Here is a 26,262-nt window from a genome sequence, read left to right as displayed (position 1 = left end):
CGCCGCGATCCTCCCCGAGATTTATTTTTTTTGAGGGTCGCAAGGTGCGGTTGCGGACCTGCGAGAGAGTCCTCCCGCAGCGCGCAAGGCTGGTATTTAAAACCTTGGGTCCGTGCGCCCCCTACGCGTGAACGCCGCGCAGCGCATCTCCTGCCTGGGAAATAAATAAATTAGTGCGTGTGGCTTTTGAACTGCCCACAGACTGTCACAGAGAAGGGGGGGGGAGGGAGGGAAAGAGGGAGGGGGAGAGAGTGAGAAATGCAGAGGCAGCAGCCGCGGTAGCGGCGGCATTGCTCCAGCAGGCACTAGTCACTCCAGTCCCGGCGAGCGAGCGGGGGAGAGCCACAGCGCTCAGACCAAGCCGAGCGGGCTCTGGGCTACCTGGGACTCTCTTGGTGACACCCCAGCACACAAACACACAGAGGGGGAGAGAGGAAAACCAGACAAAGGTAAGAAGCGGTATATCTCACTTATGCCATTGACACAGCAGACCCCGAGAGCTTTGCAATTTTTATCCTTTTTTCCCCCTCCCCGTGGCGTCTCGGATGTGGGGAGCGGAGATGCGCGTTTGACTCGGGAGGAGCGGGGAGAGCGGAGCGGGGAGAGCGGAGCGGGCTGGGAGCCGCCCGCCCGGGCACATTTCAGGAATATCGCTGCGAGGAACTCGGTTCCTCGAGAGGGAGACCGCCGGGAGCGGACTCGAGGCACGACAGGGGACTGAAGGCTATTCCGTGAAATTTAAATGCCCAATGAGGCTCTCTTGGGGGAGGCTGGGGGTAGCGGTGGGTGTGGTGGCAATAATAGTGGTTTATGCCCCATTTCTTTGCGGTGCCTTGAGTCCGTTTCCAAAGGGAGGCTGCTTAAAACAAAATAAAAATAATCAGAAAAAGATCCCCAACCCACTCCGCGAAACGAAGCGCTCGGAGGAGAAGCCGCCCCGCGCCGGGAAGATGGCAGGGCGGCGGGGCGGGGGGCGGCGGCGGCGCAGGGAGGCGCCGGGGGCCCGGCGGGGCGGTGGGGGGGGGCTCGGGGGGTGTCGGGGGGGGGGGGGGGGGGGGGGGGGGCAGTGCCGGGCGGCCGGAGGAGCGCAGCCTGCGCGTGCCTATTGTGGCTGGCAACAACGCGATTGTTCTCGGCGGGGCGGCGGGAGGAGCGGCGCTGCCTTCGCGGTCACGCGTGCGCCGGGAGGCCACGGCGGGTTTGAGCCCCGCGCTCTCGGTGGGGCGCTCCGCCGAGGTTCCGGGGGCTCGGCTGCCCGAGTCCTGCCGCGGCAGCATGCGGCCACCAACCGGCCGTCGAAAAAAGGCAGCGGACGCCGCCGCCCCCCCCCGGGGCCGCCCCGCGCCCGGCTGTGCCCGTGTCATGAATATTCATCGAACGCCGCCTCCCTCTTCCCACAGACCCCCCCCAGCCCCTTTTTTTCCCCCCGTTTTCCCCCCACCAAAGCAGGCTACACATCCCCACAACCTTTTTTTTTTTTTTAAATTCTTTCTCCTCCCGACCCGCCTCGCTGTGCCGCCTCTCCCCACGCACACGCGTGTCTTTCACACGCAAGGAACTTTCCCCCTGTCTCGTCCGGGCGGGGCGGCTGAGGCAGGGGAGGGGAAGGGAAGGGACAGGCACACGGGACCCACGCTCCCGCCACGCCGGGTGGGCGTCCCGCGGCGGGGGGTGACCGGCTCCCGCCGCCCCTGCCCGCGCCTTTGTCTGTGCCCGGCGCATGCGCGGAGCCGGGGGCGGGGCCGGGGCCGGCGGCGGAACAAAGGCTCCGCGCTGCGCCGCGACCCCCGGGCCCTCCCCATCCCCCCCCCCCCCCCCCATCCCCCCCCCAAACGCATCCCCCCCGCCTGGCCTCGCCGGGGCTGCACCTGCCCCCGGGGAGGTAAATGGGGGCGTCCCCGGGGCACGCCGGCACCCTCCAGTGTCCGCACTGCGCCCGGCTGAGCTTTGGCAACTGGTACCCTGCGCGGCGGCGGAGCGGAACCGCCCTCCTCCCTTCACCGCGCCCCCCCTCAGTTTACCGAGACAAAATCTGGCATTTTTGAAGGGGAAAAGGAGGGCGGTGCTGCCCGCCCCCCTCCCCGCCCGCAGCAGGTTTCGGCCGGCGGGTGGCTGGGGGGTGCCCGCAGAGCTCCCCCGCGCCGGGTTCCAACGCCCGCACCCGCAAAACGGCCGAGGGGGGGGGGGGGGGCGGTGCAGATACGGGGAGCGGGGTGGGGGGGCGGGTGCGTGTTCCTCTCCAGCAGCGCCGGTACGGCAGGTCCGTCTGTGGGCCCTTCTGGTCGAAGAGGGCGCAGCGGGTGCGCCGTGCGTGCCGCAGCCGGGCGCCCCGTGGGGCCGCCACGCCGCGGGGAGCGGCTCGGGGCCGGGCTTCGGCCGGGGGGAGACACCCGTGTGCTGCGTGTCCGCGGGTCTCCTGAAGCATCGCCCTCTGCCCAGGGGAAGCAATTTCTCAAGAGGAAGATTTATTTAATTTTGTGTGTGTGTGTGTGTTAGTACGACATCTTGAAATCTCTTTTGTTCGAATTGTTGCATCCCGATGCTGCCGGCGGTGCTCGTTCCTCAGCCGCCTGCCCCTTTTTCCCAGCAGATGCTCTTGTCCAAAATTAGGATACAGGCTTCTCTTTAGGGTGAGCGTGCTTAAGCCTGTTGGAAATGGGTGATTTTGTCAGCTAATGACTGTTAGCTTCTGAACAGAGACGACGGGTGTATTTGTCAAGCTGGAGTTAAAGATGACAAAAGACTACTGCAAGTGGGCTTCTCAACAGAGGATGGCAGCGGGGTTTATTGCATCCCCTCCAGGGTGATGAATGTTCGCTGGAAAACAGATACCCCAAGGCCTCTCACGTAGCAATTACTTGGTATTTCCAGTGTTTTCAAATAAGGTCCCTTGTGAAGAAGCCGTGCCATCAGAGCCCTAAAATCTGGCTTAATGTCCCCTCTGTGCTTGCCAGGCACCACCCAGACCGGCAGCCAGGCTTCAAGCACGGAGGGCTTTTTCCCACTGTATCTGGTAGTTTTCCCCTCGAAGCAGCGGGAGCGTGGGGTGGGAGTGCTGTACCAGGGGAAGATGCGGCATCTGCTCCTACCGCTGTCTCCGGTGGAAATAGCTTTACCTGCACAATCCTCCTGTATTCAGGGTATTTCTGAGAATTTTTGGCAGACCCTCCAAGCTTCAGGGTGGGAGGGAAGAAGTAAGGGCATGACCAAAGGGTTTTGCGCTTGCTGTCTCTACTCATTATCTCACAGAACTTAATATGAGGGAGAAGCTTTGCTTTGTGATCTCCCTACCTGCTGGATTGTGTGCAGTGAGTATTTTCTTTTTGTCTGGCTGTTTTAGTTTCGCTGCAGAGCGCCAACTCTGGTCTGTGTACGAAATAAACCCAAAGCATTGGGAAATTCATGGTGGCTCTGTCTATTCTTGTATGCTTCATGTATGAAATAGCTGATTGTGTAATTCAGGGAAATTGTACGTAGTTGCCAAAAAGCAGTCATGCAGCAGTTTTTTTTCTCTTGATATGAACCTCTGAGCATATCGTATCCAGTTAAAATAAAATCAACATTAAAAGGTAAAACTGGTAAAATTACCGTTCCAGTTACTGCGTGTAGCAATGATCAGGTGCTTTTCTTCTTTTCTTCCCTCCCTCACCCCCTTTTTCCATGCTTCTTTGCATTTGAAATGCAACACCCACTGAAGAAACCTGGTGATAAAAGATTGATTTATTTCAGAAAGTGGCATACCTTTGGAGCATCGTCTTTCCTTGAGATTATAGAGTGTGCACACTGCATAATTTCAGAACCATCTCTAGAACTGTTTCTAGTCCTTAAGCATTTGTGTGTTTTGATCTTTCAGCATTAAGTCTCTGGAATAAATTCTATTTTCCAAGCGAAGCATCTTGTGTTTGTGCTGTGTTCCACTGGTAGCTTTGCCCCATGCAGTGAACCATTAAGTCCTTGAGCAGAGCCTCCCGTGCACAGGACAGCTTCTGTCTGAACAATGCTGAATTCTTCCCTTGTGCAGGCATCCGCCCATGCCCTGATGGGATACACTGAGGGACAGAAGCTGACTGCAGGGCAGAAACAGGCCTTCCCATGAAATCTTGTGAGACTTCTGTGCAGCTACATTTTCAGGCATTCAGTTGCCATTGGGCTACTAATTATTTGGAAACTTGCCACTGAAAGGTGATTTTGCACTAATTTTGAAAACAAGAATTTCAGATTTACTTTTTTTCCTCCATCTGCAAGAAGAGGATGTTACATTTTTTTAGGTACATATTTGTGCACACATCCCAGGTCTTGATTTAGGTCTGTAGGTATAAATGTAGTGTCCTTGGGTACACTGTAAATTTAATGGCTAAAATCTGAGTTCTTCAAGTAAGAAAACTGGATGCTATTCATATATAATGAAGAATTATCAACCAGCATTCAAGGCCCTACCTTCCTTCCTACATGGGCAGTAAAGGCAGGCCATTTTGAAGTACTGTACAGATGCATTGAGACAACTTCGTAACTAAAGAAAGCAAGCTTAGGAGGGGCTTGGGTTGTTTCTTCTGTGTCAATCAGGAATGACAAGAATGAGGTAACAACTAGAGAAATCAAAGAAATTCCTGAAGGCATTAGAGACTTGAAAATAGAAACCATATGCAGCATAATACAGGTTTCATGCATTAGAGGAAACGCTTTCAAGATTTAAAAAAATTCCGGGGGAAGAAGGGGGGAAACACCTCGTGCAGAATGGAAAGGACTTTAAAGTCTTCTCTACAGCATCTTGTATCTCCCAGCTGTCTTTCTTATAAGCATGATACCAGCTCATCTTCTTACTTCAAAATGGAGAAATGCGGTTAGTATGAAAATGTAGCTATTGGTTATTTGATATGAAAATTCATAAGTTCAAAATAGAAACTGATTGATAGCAACATGATTCCTCAAACATGAAAGATTCCTGACTTGCCAGAATCTGAAAATAAAATCCTTTGACTTTTTTCAGCACATCAATAAACGTAAAGAGATACTGATTTGTAACACATGTGGAATGGTCAGGCTTTGCCTGGGAGCAAGATGTGTAGTAATTCCCTCTTAAGTATGGTTAATGGAATTTAACTCCGAGGAAACAGTTTTATTAATAAAAACCTTCTGTCTTAGGATATAAATCAGAAGCTGATGTCTTTTGATGTGTTTGGTATTGTGTTCTGCAGAATAGAAATTAAGTAGTCTGTATAGTTGATCTGACTTGTGGGGTATAGCCTGCCAAGTACCTCAGCAGTGCTGTAGTGTTGGGAAAGCCACATGCTTTTTAGTCACATGTTTCATAGTTTAGATTTTAGCCTGGTAAGTACTGCCACACATATGATTATGATCTGCTGATCCAGGCATTTTTTTTTTTTTTTACCCTGTAGGAATTTGAAGGTCTTTTCAAAAGACTTAATTTGATGTACACTGCTGTAGCAGTTGTTCAGAGCAGCACGCACTTGGTGCTTACTGTAAACCTGATGGTAGGAGCTTCATTTTGATTAGAGACTTTGCTGTCCTTACGAAGGATACAGCACTGAACGTGTAATAAGACTGGGCTTTAACCACCTACCTTTTGCTACTTATAAAGATATGTTGATGGATTCTTGCTAATGATGTCATGATGGTGGTTGTAGTACCAACTCATTGGCATGAAGAGGATGTGAATGCAATGTTGAAGCATATCCTTTTACTCCAGGCAAAAGCCTAGTAACTATAATGGCAAAGCTTCCCATAGGGTTAATTTTAATGACAGAAATCTATGTCATCAAGACTTTACATGACAAATGGAAGCCACTTTTGTACAAGTAGTAAACTCAGGGGGCTACTGGCCATGTCCTGTTTTAATAGTCCTTAAATACTTGATAGGATGTAGAACATGACCCCTGCAAAAGGATAGAACCTGTTTTAGTTTGTGAATTTTATTTTCTGCTATGACTGTTTACCTTATGTGATTGGTTTGTGAAGGAGGGGCTCATACTCAAAATTATGGCTTGACATTAACTGTTTTAGGATGAAGTAGAAGATGGTCACATAGCAGGATGCTGTACATGTGCATCTGCTAGACAAATTTAAGATGATTGCTGAACTACGGAGAGGAAATGAAGCACACTGTTGTTATCAACAATAATAGAACTGATACACCTCTCTCTCACCTAACTACTTTAGAAGAGCACACACAAAACAAGCACAAATCAGGATGTAGAAAACAGTGAAAACCCGGTTGCAAATGCGTAATCACATGGAGAGTAAACCCATGTGAAACCCTTTGGTACATCTGTTTGTCCAAAATAGACTGGAGCCTGAGAATTGCTACATCAGCTTCCTGTAATCATCCTTCCTCAAAGCAGTGAAGCACGTCATTAGGGGAGAAAGAAAACAAAAACAAAAACAGGCTAGAGGTGGTATAAAACTAGAAGTCTGGAGAAGGATAGGGTGAAACGTGTCACCACTAGATGTGGGGCTCGGATCATTTCGGCATTCACCATTCATGTGTGAAGTTTCCAGTTGCTTTTATTTTGGCCAGCACTGGTAAGTGCATGATTGACTTCTGCTACTAATTGTGCTGAGCTGGTGGGAGGAAGCAAATTCAGTGAGCTCTGAGGCAATAAAAACAGCTCTTCTGGGTTTCTTGCTGTCACCACAAAGCTGGGGAAGATGTGCTAGTTCCTCTACCCAACAGGTTTCTGAACCAGGTGGGCTGAGAGAGTGGGGCTCGTTCCTCTGCAGCAGCATTGCTCAGTCCTGTGTGCAAACTCTGCTCCAGTGAATGTACAGCCCATGCTGGCAATAGCTGGTCTCACTGAAGAGTGGGTGAAAGCTGCCTGTTGACTCTTGCTTTGCTTTTCAGATCTACAAGCCCCATGAAGCAAGGGAAGCAACAGCTCCCCAGAGTTTAAAAATGGAAATCTGGCCAGATTTTCCAGGCTTTTCCATTCCTTACTTTGCTTGAGATGGAGTAGAACTTACTGTTGGTTTGTAGCTTTGTTTCGCTAGGAGCATGTGAGGCCGTTGTACCTGAGTGCTCAGGATAGCCCCCTAGCCTATAATTCAAGTGCCTAAATTAGCAGACTAAAGCAGAGGTGGAAATGTGGAAACTCTTTCCCTGTTTGCAGTCCATACGTGCTCTGCATAACTCCCACATCCATAGCGAAGAGCATCGTGGTGCTCTAGAAAGCTGCATGTAGATTGTCAGAGTTCAAGGAGAGTGACAAGTTGTCCATGCAGGCAGTTTTTTCTGATGGATCTGGTATCATTCGCTGGGAAGGATTTTGGTAAGAAGGATGTATCCACTCTCTGTTCCTGTATGCTGTTCACTTTTCTCATTTCCTGCCCTCAGAAACCTTCACCTTGAAGAAAACCATCCCACAGCGCAGAGGTACCATCAGAACCCCTTTTAAGCTGCTTGTGGCCATCTGACATTCCACCAGTATTGTACCTTTTAATGGTTTCATCAGTGCTAGTTTCTCTAGATGATATTTAGAGGGACTTTCAGCTTTCTGCATAGTGGTCCATGCTTTACATCCAGTTGCCTTGAACCGATGACATTGCCTTAATGAATAATACTTTTAGAACCAAGCTAAGTAAAAGCTGCCATGTGTACTGAAATATGAGAGCTCACCTGAGTGTACTTTTTTCCCATGCATATAATATTGAATAAAAGCTTCAACAGAGCTCAAGAAAATTATTATTACAGTAGTCTTTTATAAACACTAGAATAACTATTAGTTCACTGAAAGTTCAGCTGTCCTTCTTTTTTGTGGATGAGTCAGTGACTGACAGATTCATGAACAAATTATTGATGGTGATGGCAAGAGCAACGTGGCACTCCTCATGGTCTCTCAGTCCTGACTGAACAACACACTGTATTGGCAATCCACTGCAGCACAATGTCTTGAAGTAGCCTTCAGTGCTGAGGTAGCTTCTGTTACCGAAGGTTCAAACTATACTGCAGATCACCTACAGGTGTTTTTATAAACATCTCTTGAAACAATGCCATCACCAAGGCATTATGGAGAACAGTAAACATATCAGTCAACAAATGACTCCCCTTGCTTGAAACAGGATAAATATTGTGTCTTTAAATACTTGCCATCTCTGTTCTAATTTGGAGTTGGTACATGGAGAATGATGTTGAGGGAAACGGACTGGCTTTGCGTGCTCTCCCACAACTATTGACCGCGTGAGGCAAGAGACTGAATCCGCGTTCCTCACCAGCTACAACACAGAGGTGATAGGGAGCGAAGGAAGTTCTTCACTGACAGATTTGTGGTTCAGAAAAAAAGCCTGTCCAAGAGTTTGCTGTGAAACAGTGGCAGTAAATTTACAGTCTGAGAATAGAAATACTTATCTCAGCAGCTTTTTTTTTTCCTTTCTACTTCAAAACCAAAGTACTTTGGCACATTTGCTCCTGGTTAAAGAAGCCATTCAATACACTTCTTGATATAAACTTTTTATGCTAACATGTGGGGATATACCTTATTATCTCTAAGCATATTTGTAAATATGGCACAGTAAAAAAAAATTCATGTGTCTTCAAGCTAGTGCTTACTTATTTTTCAGCTAACTTTGACTCTATCCTTCTTTGCCATGTCCCTGTAGAACATTTATCTTCAATTAAATTATCACAACTGGTTATGTTGCCGTTCCCCTTCGTTATCCTCTCTAGAAGTCCATATTCTCAGCAGTGAAGTAACTCAACCTATTTCACAGAACACCTTGTTAATCACACATTAACCTGTAATATGTGCATTAGCAGGTATTCAGAATGCAGTAAGATCTATGTCGTAAACTTGTGTGTGCTGGCATTCCTGTGTAATACAAAGCAGGGATATGAGAACAGAACCACTTACTGCAAAACTTCAATTCCAACCTCTGAAATTAATGTTACTAGACCCCAACTGTTTGCATGGATATGGCTCCCAAACCTGGATGTTCACTAGAGTGAGATCATATCAACATGAGAACTTGATCTTAAACAAAGTTTTATGCAAATCCTGTAAAAATATGGAGATTTTGGAGCTCTGCCAGTCAAGAGCATTCAACACTTTAACCTTCTTATCACTTGAAGAAATACTCATGTGATTTCTCCTGCTGACTGAAAGGGAATAGAACTTTTTCTTTTTTACATGGTGTTTTAGTTTGAAGCAAAACTGGCACTTGACTAAATAAAAAAACCCCAACACCCCAAAACCTGTATGTGATAGCTTGCATTGTCAGTCTTATTTTCAGGAAGAACTAGATTTGTTTGATTCCTGTAGGACGTTAAACAAATTGTTGCAAGATCATAATTAAACTACATCAGTGAGTTGCAAAACCTTCCAAAACACACTTTTAGGGGAAACATTTGCTATTATAATAGACAAAGCTTGTCTGTCAAGCTGTGGCTTTGCTGGGCTGCATATTGCATAAAGGCCAGTAGCTGTCACGGTCATACTGGCCTGAGTTGCTTTCATAGAGAAACCCTTCTTTGGATCCACTTCTAATTGCTTGAGATATTCATTGTGTCCAAATAAAGCACAACATCTATAAATGACGGAGACAACAACATGATTGCTGTGCAAATTCATTATAAATGCCATCAAAATGAGTGCCCTGTTGAGGCCAAATAAGTTCATGATGGCAAATATATAAGCCTTTTTTTTTCTTTTTTTTTTTCTGGAGTACAAGTCTGTGGCTGCAGATAGACTGAAGACACAAAATAGCCTTTGGTCGATGTGGAGGGTCCCCAAGCAGGGGGCCAGAGAACTGAAGTGGGTTGATTTAGATCATCTCCTCTACATTGACCTCCCAAAGAAGACCAAAAAACTCAAAGGAAATTATTTTCATTAGAATTACAACTAGTCATCTCAGTTAATTAACTCCTTAAATAGAGAAAACTCACAGTGATGAGAGAAACAAAATAATAGATACAAGGTCTATTCACAGCCCAATCTCTGCCCATGACCCCTTGCAAGTTTTGAATGCTAGTGTTGATTTCAAGTACACAGTGGTTTTCTGTGCTGCAGCAAATTTCCACAGTCCTCCCTGGTCCCGAACTTCCTTTCCAACACCTTTGGAGTCTGATATGTGCTCCTTGCAGCATTTTTCCAGTTTTGTTCCTGAGCTGCAGGTTCCTGGCTTGAACCTCTTGCCTGTCTCACCCTGCCATCTCCAGAAACCTTCTCTCCTCTGAGCAGCCTCAGTGACTCCTCCAGGGAAGAGATCCTTTGGCCACTTGGTCTTCTTAAAATAAATAAAATGAGGCTGCCCACAGGATCCTTCTGTGCTGTCTTGCAGACACAGTGGCTTTGGTGGGACTGCATCCATGGGGCATACATGGTCTGAAGTGCCAGTCATCAGCAGCTGTGCTGACGATGTTCATTGACTCCTTGCACTGGAAAGGAGACCAAATAGCTAACTTAATTATTACAAATGCCCCGTTTTAATTAATCTAGCCATATGATTCTGGTTCCCTGATCTAATTAGCTAGGGAGACAGTTAAATATAACCTCATGTTTCTAGGCACATTTAGCTATTCATGGTTAAATCTGCTCATGGTTCCTAAGAGACTATATTTCAAAGTTATGGAGTCACAGCCGGGAATACCTCCCAGCTGTCCTTCATCTGAAATAAAAAATACAGAGTTCATCTTAATTAACATGGTGGAATAATTTTTTAATGTTTACAATCGTGTTAAAGCCTTTTATAGAAACAAGGAGGCATCTTTCTCTGGTCTCCCACTAAGGACTAGCAAGTAACTGTGTTGTACACAAGAAATGGGATTTCCACTGTCCGAGTAGATAAACATAACTTTAGACTGTATGTGGAAAATATTTGCCCTTTGCTCTGTGACAGATGGAAGATGGTCAGTAACCTGAGTTAAAATAACTTGAGTAATTTGAAATTAATAAATCACAGTAAAAATTCCTTGTCCATGGAGGCATTTCTAATAAAGACTGTACATGGTAGCCATAAAGAATATGTGATCAGAATTACCGTAAAGAAGATTTTGTTGACCAGAAAGGGACAACAAGAATAACAGAGGTCCACTTCCTAGTTGTGCTAAGCGTTTGCTACCAAAATAGAATAAATTGCCTTTTAACTGTCCTAAAATGGACATCTAAGAATTTCATGTACTATGCATTGAACATTTAAAGATATTTCTTGCATGGGTCATATGCCACATAAAGGAGAGATACCGTTCAAGTGGACACACATGTAAACAGTAAGAGCGATCAAACAGGACCTATGAAAGGAAAAAAATGAACACATTTGTTTTGTGCAGTGTAAAGAAGAGAGTGATTATTTTAAGAAGAGGTAAGACAACCAGTGAGAGATCACTTGAATGTAACTCATTCTGCCTTGGGGCAAGAAGAGGGACTATCTAGACTTCTCCTGAGGTCCCTTCCAGCCTGATGGTTTGTAGGACTAGGCACATGGAGGACCTTTGGAGTGAGCTTGTTCTTGAGTGCAGAGAAATTAGTTTGGTTGAAACAATATCATTCCCAAGAGTACTAATTTGTTGGCAGTATATCTGAGCTCTGCTAAAATAGAGATCAAAAGATAAACCCTCTGCTAATATGCTTTATGGACATGGTATATGCTAGAAGGAAATACACAAATAAGGCTTTTATAGAGCTGGCACGAGGAGATTTAATTTATTGATGTTGAACAGCAGAGCTTGTTAAACAGATTTCTCATAGCACTTTTGACAGAATTCCTCAAATGTGCTGTAAGTTTGAGGCCATTCTTCAAATTGGGGCTGATGTACAAGAAAGGGAGTAAAGCTTACAAAAATGATTGAGACCTTTCAGTTCCTAAATTTTACTTCAAGACAGTGATATGAAGTCATGTGGGTAGGTTCAAAAATTTTACTCAGTAAGCTCAGAATGAAATTTTGTGACTTCATCTGAGGAGAGCTGTGTAATACTGGTTTGTATGATGCTAGTATGTCTTTTGTTACTTAATCTATAGGCTGCAGAGACGTTTGTTGGGTTGTTCCACAGATGAGTGGAGAATCTAACTGCGTAACAAAGGCTATATACACGTTTTCAACACATGGTTGCTCAAACTTAATGGCATAATAACAATAGCTTTGAAGGTTAAGCCTGATATAAATTAAGCTGATTTCTAAAGAAATCCTTGGTGTGTATTCAAAAATGGTTTTGAATAGCCTTAATGTTTAGCTGAACAAATATCTTTGTGCAATCTATCTTTTGTGTGCAGGTGGGCAGCTGCTGTTGAAACTCCTGGTTCAATACCAGGGGCTACCCATGCTGTGGATACTTTTGACTATGTTCTTGAAATCAATCAACCTTTTTGTACCTGAGGGCAACCTGAGATTTATTTAGTTTCCATATATGCTAACTGGAAATAGTGTTGTGCTCTTACGAAGCACTTGCATGATTTGTACGTATGTTTCTGTTTAATGAACCAGATTCTTGGCTAGCTGCCCATATCTTGGTGTTATTAGAGATGAGAAAATGCTCACCTTTGTTTAGCTGCTAATTGTTAGATTATTCAGTGATGTATGGATCTTGAGTTGTGCACAACAGTGTATTGGTATTCTCTGAAGCACACCTCTCAATGAGGGGAGGCATGTTTGGGAGCAGAACTAGAGTTGTGGGCTCGATTCTGGTTTTATTTACATTGTTGATCAGTGACTATTTGCTTTCAGTTGTACTAATAAAGGCAGAGCTGTAAGCCGCTAGAATTCCGTGGTAATTTGAATGATTGGGTGGGTAGCACAGATTGGGTCTGATGCTCTTATATGGTATAACAGTGCTTGTGTTTGCAACCATGATACATGAACATTTGCCAAAACATTAAATCCCGATGTTCTGTCATCTTGTTTGGTTTTCTACCTGTCTTCCCCCTTAGATCCTTTAAGAAAGTAGGTTAATTTGGATAGTATCGATGTTGAAGGCGAGTTTCCTACTGCCTGAAGAGAAAGAAGGATTATCTTTTTACTCTGAAGAAGATAAGTATGTGGAGCAGTGCGGTTTTCATGTTGAGTAGATAGGTCAGAAAAAAATATGCCTTAGGTTAGGATTATTTTGGTCAGAGACAAAATCCCTGGCATTAGGTTTTATTAATATTAATAAGCTCATATAAACTGGCACAAAGGGCTTCAGAATAGTCTGTAGAGCAGAGAATTTTTTTTTCCAGTACACAGGCCTGTACATGAGAAACAGCAGACCTTGCAATTACAGCAGTGAGGGAAGGGAGTGTGTCCTAGATATACTAGACTATGCAAGCGCATACTATTATGCGATAATATATACTAGGGTAGGTAGGGAGCGTATACTAGTACATATGTGGTCACTGCTTACTTGCTTCTCTGCAGTAGATCTCTTGTGTAGGAGCTATGGAATGAGGATGGTGGGTTAGAGTGATTGTGGGGATTTCACTGCTTGTCCTGGGTTTGAGTCAACACCCTGCATCGGAGCTGGTTTCAGCTGTGTTTTGGTGGTGAATCTGGTTTTGGTAAAAACTGTTCACAAGTGATCCGACCAAGCCTGTTTCATCAGCTGCTTATGGAGCTCTGCAGTACAAGCAATAGGTAAGCAAGATGAAGTGCTAAAAATGGCCACGCTGGAACTTCATTCAGGGGTTGATATGGTCTAGAAGATAGTTTTTATCTTCAAGTATTATGTGCATGCAGACGTTTAAACTCTAGAGCTGGACTGATTTGTCATAGAGAAATCTCTGACCTGTATAAACCAGATATGGCTGGCATAATTAGTGTGCTACAAAAACCTTTTCTACATAAGAGACAGGCCAATGAAAATAAACATGAACTTTAAAATCAACCCTCAAGTTTGTATTTCAGGATTAGCGTATGCTTTCAAGACTACTGTCTGCAATGGTAGGATAGTAAAAACATTTCCATTTTCTACCATAAGGTAACTAGCCACTTAATAAAGAGTACAGTTCATAGAGTTTTGAGGTTTAAGACCTAAAGCATGCAATAGCACACAAAGCCTATAGACTAATGAGTGTTAATTAAAGAAAGGCATACATCATGTCTATCGGTAAAGCACCCTGAGGATGTGCAGCAATAAGAAAACTTGTTGCAAAAACTATAATGTGAATTATTTGAAATTTGAATATATTTTAATAGATTTTGTAGCTTTCTGTGTTGTACCACATCCTTAGCTTTTTTTTTCACCAAATGGAAAGTGCAATACTGATAGGAGGAAAGTTTAAATAAAATCCTATCAGCAGTTTCTGCCGTTTTGCAATATTTTATTTGTAGAAGTTTCCGGGAAGATGTTCAAGTCCCCAACTGCCAATTAAGTGCCTGGCATGGAGCTGGTCCTGCTACTTTACGTTAGAGGCAAATTACATAGCATGAAAATTTTAAATTTATGTTACAATGTGTGGGTTTTTTCCTTATTTTAGAACTAATCCCATCTATGGTGTTAGATACTTCCACCTCAAGGGTGCAGGTAGGACAGCTGAATCAGCAGCTCCTTAGGATGGGCTGGCTGCATGCTCTCCCCTGTTTGCTTTGTTTTTTTCTGGCTGGGCTCCTCTGCTCCCAGCTCAGTGAGCTGAATCACCTTGCCCAGGGCTCAGCTATGAGCCAGACCAGCTGCAAGGGCAGTGGAGCGGGCAGTAGGCCCACCCCACTTGAAACAGCAAGCTATTTAATTTGGCTTAGCTGTATCACCTAACTACACCTTCATGTCAAGATTTTAATGAATTTTTAATGTTATTCCTCTAAGAATGTTTTTCATCTAAACCCACGTTTAAGACTATCCATCTTATGACTAGAATATGGAAACATCACATTTTGTAATTTAAAAAAAATATTGCACAAACTTTTGCAAATTAAAACCAATTGTGAAATCTTCCAATAAAATGCTTTTTGGTTTAAAATCTAGTAAGTGGCATAAACTCAGTGCCAAAGGGCTAAATCTGCTTAAAGATCACCGTATGTCTGAACTAACAAGGGAGTTCCAGTGTGGGAAATCAGAAGTGAGTTAACCCAGACTGTGACCTCTAATGACCATCTACATCTCTTACATCCATATCTATTTTGTGTAAATGAAATCTGACTCAAATCTTAAGCTTCCTCTTTTTTTTTGTCTTTTTACATTGTTTCAATTCCTGTCAAAGCAAGCAATAACCCTTATGGTTTATGATGCGATCGTGTTGTTTACAGCTGAATGGAGAAAGATGTGTAAAGCTCAGGTGTGAGTAAAGTGGTATGGCAAGTAAAGGGATGCCTCGGAGCATCCGACATGTCTGTGCCTTGGGCAGGAGCCAGGCCTCTCAAGGGATATTGTGATCCTGGCACTGCAAGAAAGCTGCAGAAGGCTCACTAAATTCTTACTTTAATGTTGTCTTTTGATTCGAATATTACAAATAGTGAGTAGGTTGTTATGATAAAACTATTAGATGGGACCGGAAACTTGGGTTCATACTTTCAAGTGTTTCTTAATGTTCGTTTAATGCTGACTGGGGGAGAGTTGGGGGGATTTCCATCAGTTTTAATCAAGGGGACTACATTTTAATTCCTAATACATATTTATAATATCTTCAAAGGAGTTCTTATTTTTTTCTATTAGTATAAGAGTCACTCGTAGATTGCTTCAAAAGATAAAGGATATTTTAGTTCAACTGTTTCATCTGTAATTCCTGATTCTCACTACAAAACTACAAAAAAACCCTACAAAACACATTGAGACTACAGGTTATACTCCTTGATAGAATTAGATCAGTAAAGTAGCAATCAAAATGTGTTGCACATAAATTGCTACACTGGTGCTGGTTTAAGAAATCCTTTATTCTGTAAACAGGAACTTAGCACTTTTTATGAAATGTCTTATCCTGTAGATAGCTGCTCAGCATAATTTATGAATACATGTAGTTCTCTCACAGAGTGTACTTAGGAGATGGCTATAAAACTGAGCTTCATTTTGTACAGGTTTTTTGTATTTATGTCTACTATGTCAGCCATTTGGCTGCAGGAAAATGGTGCCACTTGCTTGTGGGAGGGAAGGTTTGGACTGTTAGCCAAACATGAGACACTTTGTCAGGACAGCAAGGTAAGTGCGCTATTCCTGTGTAAAGCTGTATTTTATGAGGTGAGCCCAGCTATCTCGTTGTTTCATACAGTAACTCACTGGGTACTTCCTGCCTACCGAAATGCCCTGTGAGAAGTCTTTTCTACCATGTTGTGAGGCCATGCAGTTAAAAAGAAAGGATTATTGATGGGATTTTTGAGAAACCAATTGCAAATAAATTTCTTTTCTGATTGTATCTGGAAGTGGAGAACAGTTGGACCAGTCTCTACAGCTATAGATCCACATTTTTTTTCTCTATATATTGCAGCCATAAAAGTGGGAATATGTCCGTAGTGCATTTGGTAGCTTTAGAAGTGCGGGTTCCCCGAAGCTCTGTTCCCAGCAGCACCATAGCCACATTCATGAGGAAGCTCTGTGGGAGTTAATTTTATCCTTCTGAGAATGTTTAGCCACCTCTTGTACAATTTCACAAGTATTCTACCCTACTGCTTCCAGTAATGTGGGCACCAGTATGTTACACTGCTCTGTGCCCCAGAGTTCTTCCCTCCATCTGAGTGTTTCAGTAGTAGTTTCAGTGTAGCATTGCCTGGAGTAGTAAGTGTCCTTGTTCCATTCTTTTTGATTGAATTAAATTGAATAAAAATAACATTTAAAAAAATCAGTGTTAAATATACCAGTTTTATCTTTTATTATAAAGCTTTTTTGTGCACATAGCTCTCCAGAAATGCTTGTAAAATCTAACAGTCCCTCTTAACTTCAGCCTTAACTAACTGAATAATTACAAAATGGCAACATGAGAGATGACAGTAATGTTGGAGATCCCACTAATTTGTATTTGCACACTTTCACAAATGAGTGGCGCTATAGAGACTGAATCCACCATACAAATGTTAATGGGTCCTCTGTCATTCCTTCAGCACAGGTAGTCAGCATAAATGCTATTTATAGCAAACCAGTGTTCCCTCTGTTACAGGGAACAGGACACCAACCCCTGTTTTCTAGTGGCTTTGCTTCTATAAAACAAACTCACATTGAACTAAGGAATCTAAGTTTGTAAAAAATGTGTAACTTTTAGATGATAAGTACATGGCTAAGCATATAATCCCTGATATAAATGCTAAAAGCCATCAAGGAGAACAGGCTGAAAAAAGCACTTTGTGATTTGGTGTGAAGTTGTGATCTCATGAAGCTTTCTGGCCTGACCACCCCTGGGCAATGCCATGTGCCTTCTTGCTGGTAAAGCCACCCAGCGTGGGGGGCGTGAGGGGCTATGCCTGAGAGCTTACCCCCTGTCTCTGCCAGGCAAGCTGCACAACTGCGCTGCTGGATCAAAAGCTGCTTCCTTCTCCTTCTGCTTGTGAATTGTATGATGTCACGTCTACAGTACTGGTGCTGCTGTGATGGCTCTGTGATGCACCACTAGTTTTGAGTTAGCTCAAGGCGTGTACTAGAGTTGCATGGCAGCATGGAGCTCAGCAATCTGCAGAAACCGTGCAAGCAGCAGTGTGAATACACAAATAGTTAGACCACACTGTGCTCTGGGGTGACTACCAGCACCTGGTGTAGATGGTGTTAAAGCTAGGCAGAGTGCATCTGCACTGCAGATGGTCTTGCATGAACCTATGCCCGATAAGGTGTTGGAGCACTCCAGCTTCTCACCTAATGCAGGTCTGATTGAAAATCCATTTGTTAGAAAGACTCTAGTGTCTATAAAGCCTGCTGCCTCTGAGAGGAAGAAAGGTGACTCCTTGAGAAGAACTTGAGGAAGAAACTATATTCATTTTGAGCTGAAACTCAAGTGCTAATAGTAACTAATCGCTGCAGAAATCTAATCTAAATATTAACAGCCCCCAGTGCTCTTTTGCAAGGACAAACATTTCTTTCTAAATCTCAACAAAGCAAGCTTCTAATATGGGTCAAATGGAAATCCTATTTATTAAAAAGCTGCTAAAGACAACTAGATTTTTAATTTCAATGGAAGAGGCTTCTCTGTGACCCTTGAAGGCATACCAGTGGACTCTTCCAGCACATGCCTCAGTAAACAACAAATGAATCACTGAGGTGCTCTAACAAGGATTGATGTGTCCACCCAATTAGAGGGATATAAAGAGCGCTCCCTTGAATTTCTGGGTTCATTTGGGTTGCTCTGCTATTTCTGCAGTCCAGCGCTGAAGCATTGCTTCAGGGGTATTGTTGGCCTCAACAACTGGCTTGTGTACATTGTCCTAGCTAACAAGTACTAATTTTGCACAAATATTTCTCCTATGAAATACTCAAACAGCAAAATAAAAGAATAACTCTGAATATCAAAGTCAGATCAGTCACTAGTGTCAAACAGCAAAATAAAAGAATAACTCTGAATATCAAAGTCAGATCAGTCACTAGTGTCTGTTTAAGCTAAGAGCAAGATTTTCTCCAAACTTAACACTGCTACAAGTGTGATTGATAAGACTCTTTAAACAGCTGTTTTCAGGGGCTTACAATTTCTCAGTTTTACATGGGTTTAATTTTCTCACGACTAAAATATGTGCAGTTTTGGGAGCTGAGAAGGTGTCATGCATCTTGTATGGTGTGATTAATGCAACTGCTCAGATGGAGCAATGCATGGAAAATTCATTTTTTGAGACTGTTTCCTCTTTCTCTTGGAACAGTGTTTCTATTTTCCATTTTAACTGTACACGTAACTTGCACTGCTTCACAAAGAATTTCCTCATGTCATCTTAAAAGAAAATTAAAAATTAGACCATTTTCTCACTATACAGAATATTTTTATTCCCAGACAAATAGTCCAATTGTTTGCACAGAACAACACATAAAGTAGCCAAAAGAAGGACATCATGCAGATCAACAAGAAAGCGAAGATCAGAGTATGTTTTGTTTTTCAACCAGCTGCTGCCTCAACAATCGTGGAGCACTTGAAGACTTCAGAGGGTATCTTGCAGGTACTATTTAAGGATTCACTCTGACAAAGTATGGTGGCAATTTGAAATTCCCCGACCATGCTTCCAGGAAAACTGTATCATGTTATTATGTCTTAAGATAGTTAGATACTGGCACCTGAAATTTCATTTCCTAGACCACAGATGAAACCCTGACTTTTTCAGGAAATTGCCTAGACCAAGCAATAAATCATTGCAAAACAGCTGATTAAGATATTCAGCTGTTGCAGAAGATGCTTTAATTCCTCCCTTCTTGTTGCTTCTTACTACCCCTTCAGTGTGACCTGGGTCTTAGTAGGGGATTGTAACTTAGCTGTGGTTAGCATCTATTTGAATTCAACTACAATTATATGCTTGGGTTATATGGTGTTTTGAAGCCTTAGTTCATCATGTGTGAAGGTCCTTACAGCAAAGCGCTAGTAGTGCTCTTAAACACATCATTATTATGTAAAAGAAGATTTTGCTCAGTTGTGTAGGTTTTATAAAAATTGAAAAGGTAGTGTTGCAGTTTGCACCAAGTAGCTTAAGAAACAAACTTAAATACCTAAATTAAAGGCCTTGGCATCTACCATTGGTGGAGAAAGCCAAGCTCCTCAGTGCTCCTAATTATCCACTGAAGATAATTAGCTGACTGTACTTGCACATGGTTATCATACCTCAGATATGACAGAGATGAAAACAATCTAAGGATTTCTTTGAAGCAAAGTAAAGATGAGAAGTGTGAGTTAGAAACAGGTCCTTTAAGGTACTGTTTTTCCTCTCTGTACGGCCAGAATCCTAATATACCATGCATTCAGTGAAGTTGTGCATGCTATTTCAAAAAGTTGTAAATATTGAAGACTGATTTAAGCCAAGGTTACTGGAGCTACTAACTTCAGACTCAGGTCTGTGCTGTCTTTTAAGCTGGGGAACCTTCCTAGCTTGTCTTTTGCCAATTCCTGACTTTATTTTATTAATAGATTGGCTGTGTTGGGGATGATTTGATCTCTTATTTCCACTGTTTATGTAATCGAGTCACTGACCCACTGTGGAAATTCAGTAGCAGGCAGCTGTGATAGAGTGTATGTGCCTTATGTCACTGGCCTTCGTGTCCATAAACTTAAAAGCTGCTGCCTGGCCATGCATGACTCTGCTTGCCAAATCTGCCTGCTTGCCAAGTCCTTGAGGACATAAAAGAATCAACGCGTTTTCTTAAAATTGAGACTTTTTTTTTTTTTTTGAGGCTTTCCCATTAGAGTGGAAAAGAAGCAAAAAAAGCAGCACAGTAAAAATATTCTGGAGTGACTTCAAAAAATATCTCACTACAGTAGTGAGACCTCTGTATTTAAAATAACCTTAATAGAGTTAAATATTAGAGTGAATGGAAAAACAGATGAACCCTGTGCTTGTATTTAATCCATTGCTGTCTGCCAATATGTGTGTTTTGTTGTAGTACTGGAGGCTGTTTCACCTCTGCTCCTCTTAGGTAACTGCTTTGGGGCTGGACCAACGTAATAGACAATTCTTCGTTAGCTCAGATGATGGGAAAAGAAAAAACACAGATGAGGAAGGCTCGGTAGGGGGAAGTTTGATTATACAGAACTCCTTGTTTTTAACTCCTGTTCAGGGCCAGACCTAATCTAGCTGCCTTCAAGCCCTCCTGAATCTTGATGCAACCTCTGTCAGCCCTTTGGGAGCCAGCATGCAGGTGCAGACACTCAGTCTTGCTCGCTATGGAGATTGGAACAAAGACCAAAATCTGTTTATATGAATTAAGGATTGCCTTGCTGCCTTGAACAATCTCCTTCCCCTTTTATCTTCCCCCTCCCTGAGCGTCTCCACTCCTCAAACTCCAAACCAAAATGAGGTAGCAAGGATCGTTTCCAGGTAGGGGCTCTCAACCCAGCACGTTATCTCTTCCAGTCCCCAACAGGGTGATTTTCCCCTGTCTGGCACTTCTGTGTTCCTGCTCTGTGTTCCTACTCTGGGGACATTGCCCTTGCAATTTGGCATGATTGTCCTATCCCTTATCACAGCAACAGCATCTTTCAAAGACATTGATTTAATCTGCAGAGCTCTCTCTAGTCAATTATTGGTATAGATGTTTCAGCCATTAGGAATCTCTCTTGTGTGATTTCCTCATCCTTCTCCCAGACCCTTCATGTCTTTGGATCTCAAGGCTTTTCTTGCAGTCAGTTCGCATCCCAGTTCTACTTGTGCTCCCAAACAGTGCAAGGTAGTCCCAGACCCCTGCCTGACCGTAGGTTCCTCTTCATGCTCAGCTCTTCTCCTTCATCCCCTTTCTCTGTGTTCACTCCTGCCTGGGCGCAGCTTAGGTGAGAGCCTGCCTGGTGGTGCCAGGACTCATGGGAAATATACTTCCAATAGACACAGCAAAGCTTGCCAAAACCTTGCGCCAGGGCACAGGATAGTTTATTCTGGCAGGCTATCTGCCCCACAGTCTGCCAGCTGGCAATGATTCTTTAGTGTACTTGTAGTATCTCCAAAAATACTGGTCCTTTCTTACTTTGGGTTTATTTTAAATCCTCACTTACATGTCCTAAATTTTATGGCATCATTTTTTCCATTGAGGGGTATAGGAATGAATGGAGCCCGGTAGGCAGGCACTGTGCCATAACAAGTGCAGCACATCCTTGAGCAAGGAGCTCCTTTTGTTCACTGACCATTAGCCACTTCTTCAGTTGCACTGAATTGAATTTCTCTCATGGGTTCAGAAATTCTCTGAGATCTTGAAGATGATGATCTTAAATCATCCCCCGCCTGGACAGTTCGGTGTTTTGCAAATGAGTACCTCAAAGCAGAAGTCTCACTCTGTGGATTACCTCCTTTGCTGGAGAAAATAATTTTAACTGGCAAAGGCTTTCATGTAAATACTGGGAAAATTTCCTATGTGCTTGGTATCTTGGAAGTAGTGAATAATTGTGGTATGTGACATGGAAAGAACTTACGTAACAGTGTTTCACAGGCCTGTGGGGAGACCTGAATTTGCTCAGTCATGCTCTGCTGCATGAAGCTCTTAGGTTTTTACCTTGCAAATACAGATAAAAACATAGAAAGTGTATCAGACCACCCATCTCTTGTCAGCTTCTAGATCTGTTACGAACTTTTCCCACTGTCATTTCTTAGGACATTTTTCCTTTTAAGTGAACATTTTTAGTTATCACTTTTGCATCTTGCCTTTTGGGATACATTCCTGGAAATGAATGACTTCATCCACGTCAGGAACTCCTAATTCTCTTCCTTCCCATTCCTGGATCATCTCACTGCTGCCACTGTCAATCTTGAGTAATAATGAGTTTTCCTGCAGTCACGTCAGACCACTCACTGCAAACAGCTTCTCTTTGCATCCATTTGACTCTTTAAGGACTTTCTATTCTAATCTGTTGGTGTACACAAACAAAAAACATTCAAAAAATGGAACTGTCTGAATAAAGTTCTTTTTGCATGTCTGATTCTTCCAAAATAGTACTGATTAAGTATTGTCCACATCACTGTTGTACTTTTTAAATTTTATCTTTCTTTATGGAAGAAACAGTAAAGCTGAGTCACTTAAAATGGAAAACTTCTTTTAAACTGTGTCACAACTACTGAGATGAGTATCTCTGGGATGATCCTCCATGCTGCCTCTCTCATTTGCAGATTCCTTACCAGAATGCCAGTTAAGACTAATTCCCTTGCTGAGTGCTAGTTTTACTGGATGGGTGCAGACAACCTGCTATTTATACTTGAATCTTTATTACCATCTATGTAAGCTTCATTTTTGATACAGTGGTCAGAGGATGACAGATGCTTGCTTGAGAAGCTCTGGAAGTATTTATCAAATACTGCTGTGGCACTGATGTCCTTGCATGTAAAACACCTTCTAGTGCAGGTGGGCTGGAATAAGTGACTATTTCTTACAATAAATGCGATGGAAGTCATAAGGTTGACCCTGTCTGTGAGTTGTTACTTTCTTTCTCTTTCAGATTGTTGTGCTGAGTCTCTGTTGCTGCAGTGAGGGCCCACTGTATTACTGGGAGAAAGCGCTGCTTATGCTGAATGCACCAGAATGCATAGTTCAGATGGGCAGGAGGCCTTCTTCAAGTTATGCCAGGGATCAGAGCGTAAAATTTAAGGAGTAAATTTAATGAAGAACAGAGGAAATTTAATCCTGGATCTGGCATTTTTATTGTGTACAGTGGAGTAAACACCATAACTGTTTTTAATAATAAGACTGGTGCCTCTATGATAGAGTTTATTTTAAGTTCTCTTGAATTTGGAGGATTTCTTTTTCTAAATATATTTTATATTTCACACAACTTTCCAATCTTGGAAGCGTTGAGTTTTGAGGATATTCACAGTTTATGATTTATTCCCTATTGTTAGTCTTCAGACTGCCTTTCTGGCATTGAAATCCAATTCACCAAGGTGATTTTCATCTCTCCTTCAGGAGGAAGTAGTAATGGTGCTTCTTTCTCTTCGCATGCCTGGGGCAATTCCACATCAAATTATTTTCCAGGTTTGTACTTCACTTTTACAGGGATCGTCACCAATACTGAAATAGTTGTATTCATTCAGAGTTCCTGTCTTTATCCCTTTGCAATGGCCAGCATGCCGGAAGGAAGCTTAGGTTTCTCTGAAACCGTGGCTTTTTTCCTGTCATATGGAGACTCTTCATTTCAAAGTCTTTTCAAGTCAATAGAGCAAACTAAATCCAGATCAGGTAGGGCTAGTTTCTTACAGTGTTTAGTTGTTGGTTTCACAGAATGGATACAGCTTGAAGAAGAGGAAGTCCTGGTCCCCCAGGTCATTCATTCTTACAGTATCTGATGTTAAAATTGAGGTGTGAACCAGTTTGTGTTTAGAACTGAGAGCAACAGAGTTCACACATGCCCTCTGAATCTTTCTCCTTGCTTAGGCTTGTACCAGACATGTTTTACACTACCCTGGTATGCAGGTGGAATCTCATATGTTGAAAAATAAAATTTTGATGATGTCCTACTCTTTCTACTTTTGGCCTGAGAACTGTTACTTTCAGGGTGGTGGCAAACATTTCTTTGCAGCCTTTAGGAAGCCTTTCCTGGTTCTGATTTAAATTCCAGTGGTGCCTGTGCGAGTGCTTATATGGAGAGCTTGTACGGACCAGCTTGTCTCCTTTTCTGCTGGTAATTCATTCAGAACCTACAATCATCCCAAATTTATAGGTATTGAGGACTCTAGCAGTGCAACCTGATAGCTAGCCTTAGATGTTTAAATGAGTTCTGCTGCAGTACTTCAAAGGTATTACAACACCAAGGTTAATGATGACCTGGTGACCTACCAGACTCATTTTCTTAGATTGACCAGAGCTGATGCAGATTTTAGATAAAAATGAGATTATTTGTAAATTTTCTTTAAAAAAACTTACACATGAAATATCAACTTGTTTGGGTAACCTGTAAAGTGTTTTAAATTAGAAAGGGCCAGATTAAAAAAATGTTAGGTCTTTACTGTGCATTTTTCCCTCTCTCACTGTGTTGCATGAACCCTGACAACTCTACTTTTCTTCCAGTTTTCAGCTAGCTTGTATCTATATTCAGCTCTGTATTTGAAAACTTGTGAACTTACAGTAGTTTCACTTCCTGCACAATTTCTGTCGTCCCGGGCTGGTGTGCGGTATGCATGCCGGCTCTGCTGACGCTGTGTTGTGAAACTACTCTTTCAGAAGCTATGCCCCGAGGAGTGGGAAAGATATGTTGTAATGCTGTGAAGGGGGAGAAAAAAACCAAAACAGCCTCATGTATAAAATGGTCATTTCTCAGAACCTGAGTGGTCATCTTCTTCTCTGAAAATGGTGAAACCTGGGCTGTGTTTGTATTCTTTATTTGCTTATTTTTTAATGGAAAAGTGTTGACTAATGGCACTTGCTGAAGGGGTGATTTTGCGTACATGCTGCCTGTGCTGTACCTTTCCCTGACAGGAAAAAAAAATTATCCCGACATTAACTGAATGTCTCTGCAAGCCTTAGCAATTCTGACTGGACAGAAAGATGGGGTCTGGAAAAACAATTCTCTGCAGTATTTACTTGAGCCTTCCTTCTGTCCACACAAACCAAAATTAGCAATGTCAGTGTAGATGTCGGGTAGTTATGCCACACATGAATTTATGAGTTTGCATAAACATCTTGTTATTAAAACTTTAAATATTTACACAGAGATTCTGCTGCCTTCTGGACTCTTGTGAGATTATTTCTGAGCACTGAGGTTGGGGCTTTTTAACTGAGAATATTCTAGGGTTGACTTTCAGTGCTTTTCCAATCAATGGTTACAGATTAATTTATGCTATATCAGGGTTTAAGTGTTGCTTAATCCTTCTATAGTTCTAGCAAAGGCTGACCATTTGAGTAAGATTATGTAGCTTTGAAAAAAAGCAGTTTTAAATAGGATATTGAAGCAAAATTAAGTAGAGCTTATAGTGCTGACTTTTGCTGGTATGTCCACACTTAGATTCTGCAGCAATAGGGCATATTTCTGTGTAGGGCCCTTAGGAAATCAAGGCTTGTGCTGACTGTTCCTCTTAAGGACCCGGTATAAATCCCCCCTGAATGAGACTCCTATTGTTTTTGGTGAGACTTGACTGGGGCATGAAAGCAGAATCATTATAGTAGGTTAAACTTTAAACTATTTTCTGTTTAGCTATATGTGCATATAACAAAACATGCCCTTGGCTTGCCAAACATTATCCAGTTGGCAATCACATGGCAAACAATATGCTGAAGATTAAAAGACTCTGTGCTTTAAACAACACTTTCCATGCTTGATGCAATAGTTCCCTTTTAATTATGTAGGGAACTAGCACTGTTAAGTGGAGGCAAGTAATTGCCATGAAAATTTGCAGATTTTCTGAGTAGAAGTATTTATTCAAAATAGTAGTGGGGGATAAGAAACGACCGACTATAGCTGATGGAAGGACTGGCTTATAAATGACTGGGTGCTGCACTTGGATATGGTGGGACCTGGAGGAGCTGCAGACTGCCGAACATCACTCATTGAATAATGCAGTGACAGCTCTCTTTTTAGCAAAACAGCAATGGCCCCCAGTCAGTGTGGAGAGGGGAATCACGGGATGAGGCAGTTTGTGCCAGGGAAGCAAATTATAGCTCCAGTTGTCTGCAGTGGGTCTGTTAATTTTAATATTTTTAGCATAATTTTAATTCATTCAAAGAACAAGCTAACCCTAATTTTTTCCTCCTTTAGAAATTTGGAAGGAGGTAAAAGAAGGATTAAGTAATGACTTAGGAATTTTACCGTGAACATGGATGTTGGCTCTCTGTCGCTGTA

The 26,262-nt window shown here is 42.8% G+C and overlaps 1 protein-coding gene across 2 annotated transcripts in view; it reads left to right on the top strand.

Annotated features, from left to right (window-relative positions):
* The first annotated feature begins 263 nt into the window (after positions 1-263).
* BASP1 (brain abundant membrane attached signal protein 1) overlaps positions 264-26,262 on the top strand; it is a 50,896-nt gene continuing 24,897 nt past the window's right edge. The window contains exon 1 of one of the 2 annotated variants that reach the window (XM_074873963.1): positions 264-449. The gene's annotated coding sequence lies outside the window, so the exon portion shown is untranslated. Of the gene's footprint in view, positions 450-6,468; positions 6,541-26,262 lie in introns of those variants that run through there. The other variant, XM_074873953.1, reaches the window with a different exon arrangement.

The sequence above is a fragment of the Strix uralensis genome, chromosome 1 (genome assembly GCF_047716275.1).
Source record: "Strix uralensis isolate ZFMK-TIS-50842 chromosome 1, bStrUra1, whole genome shotgun sequence".
Taxonomy (NCBI): Eukaryota; Metazoa; Chordata; class Aves; order Strigiformes; family Strigidae; genus Strix; species Strix uralensis.
The sequence above is the reverse complement of the archived record's forward strand: the minus strand, read 5'-3'. Positions and strand labels throughout refer to the sequence as shown.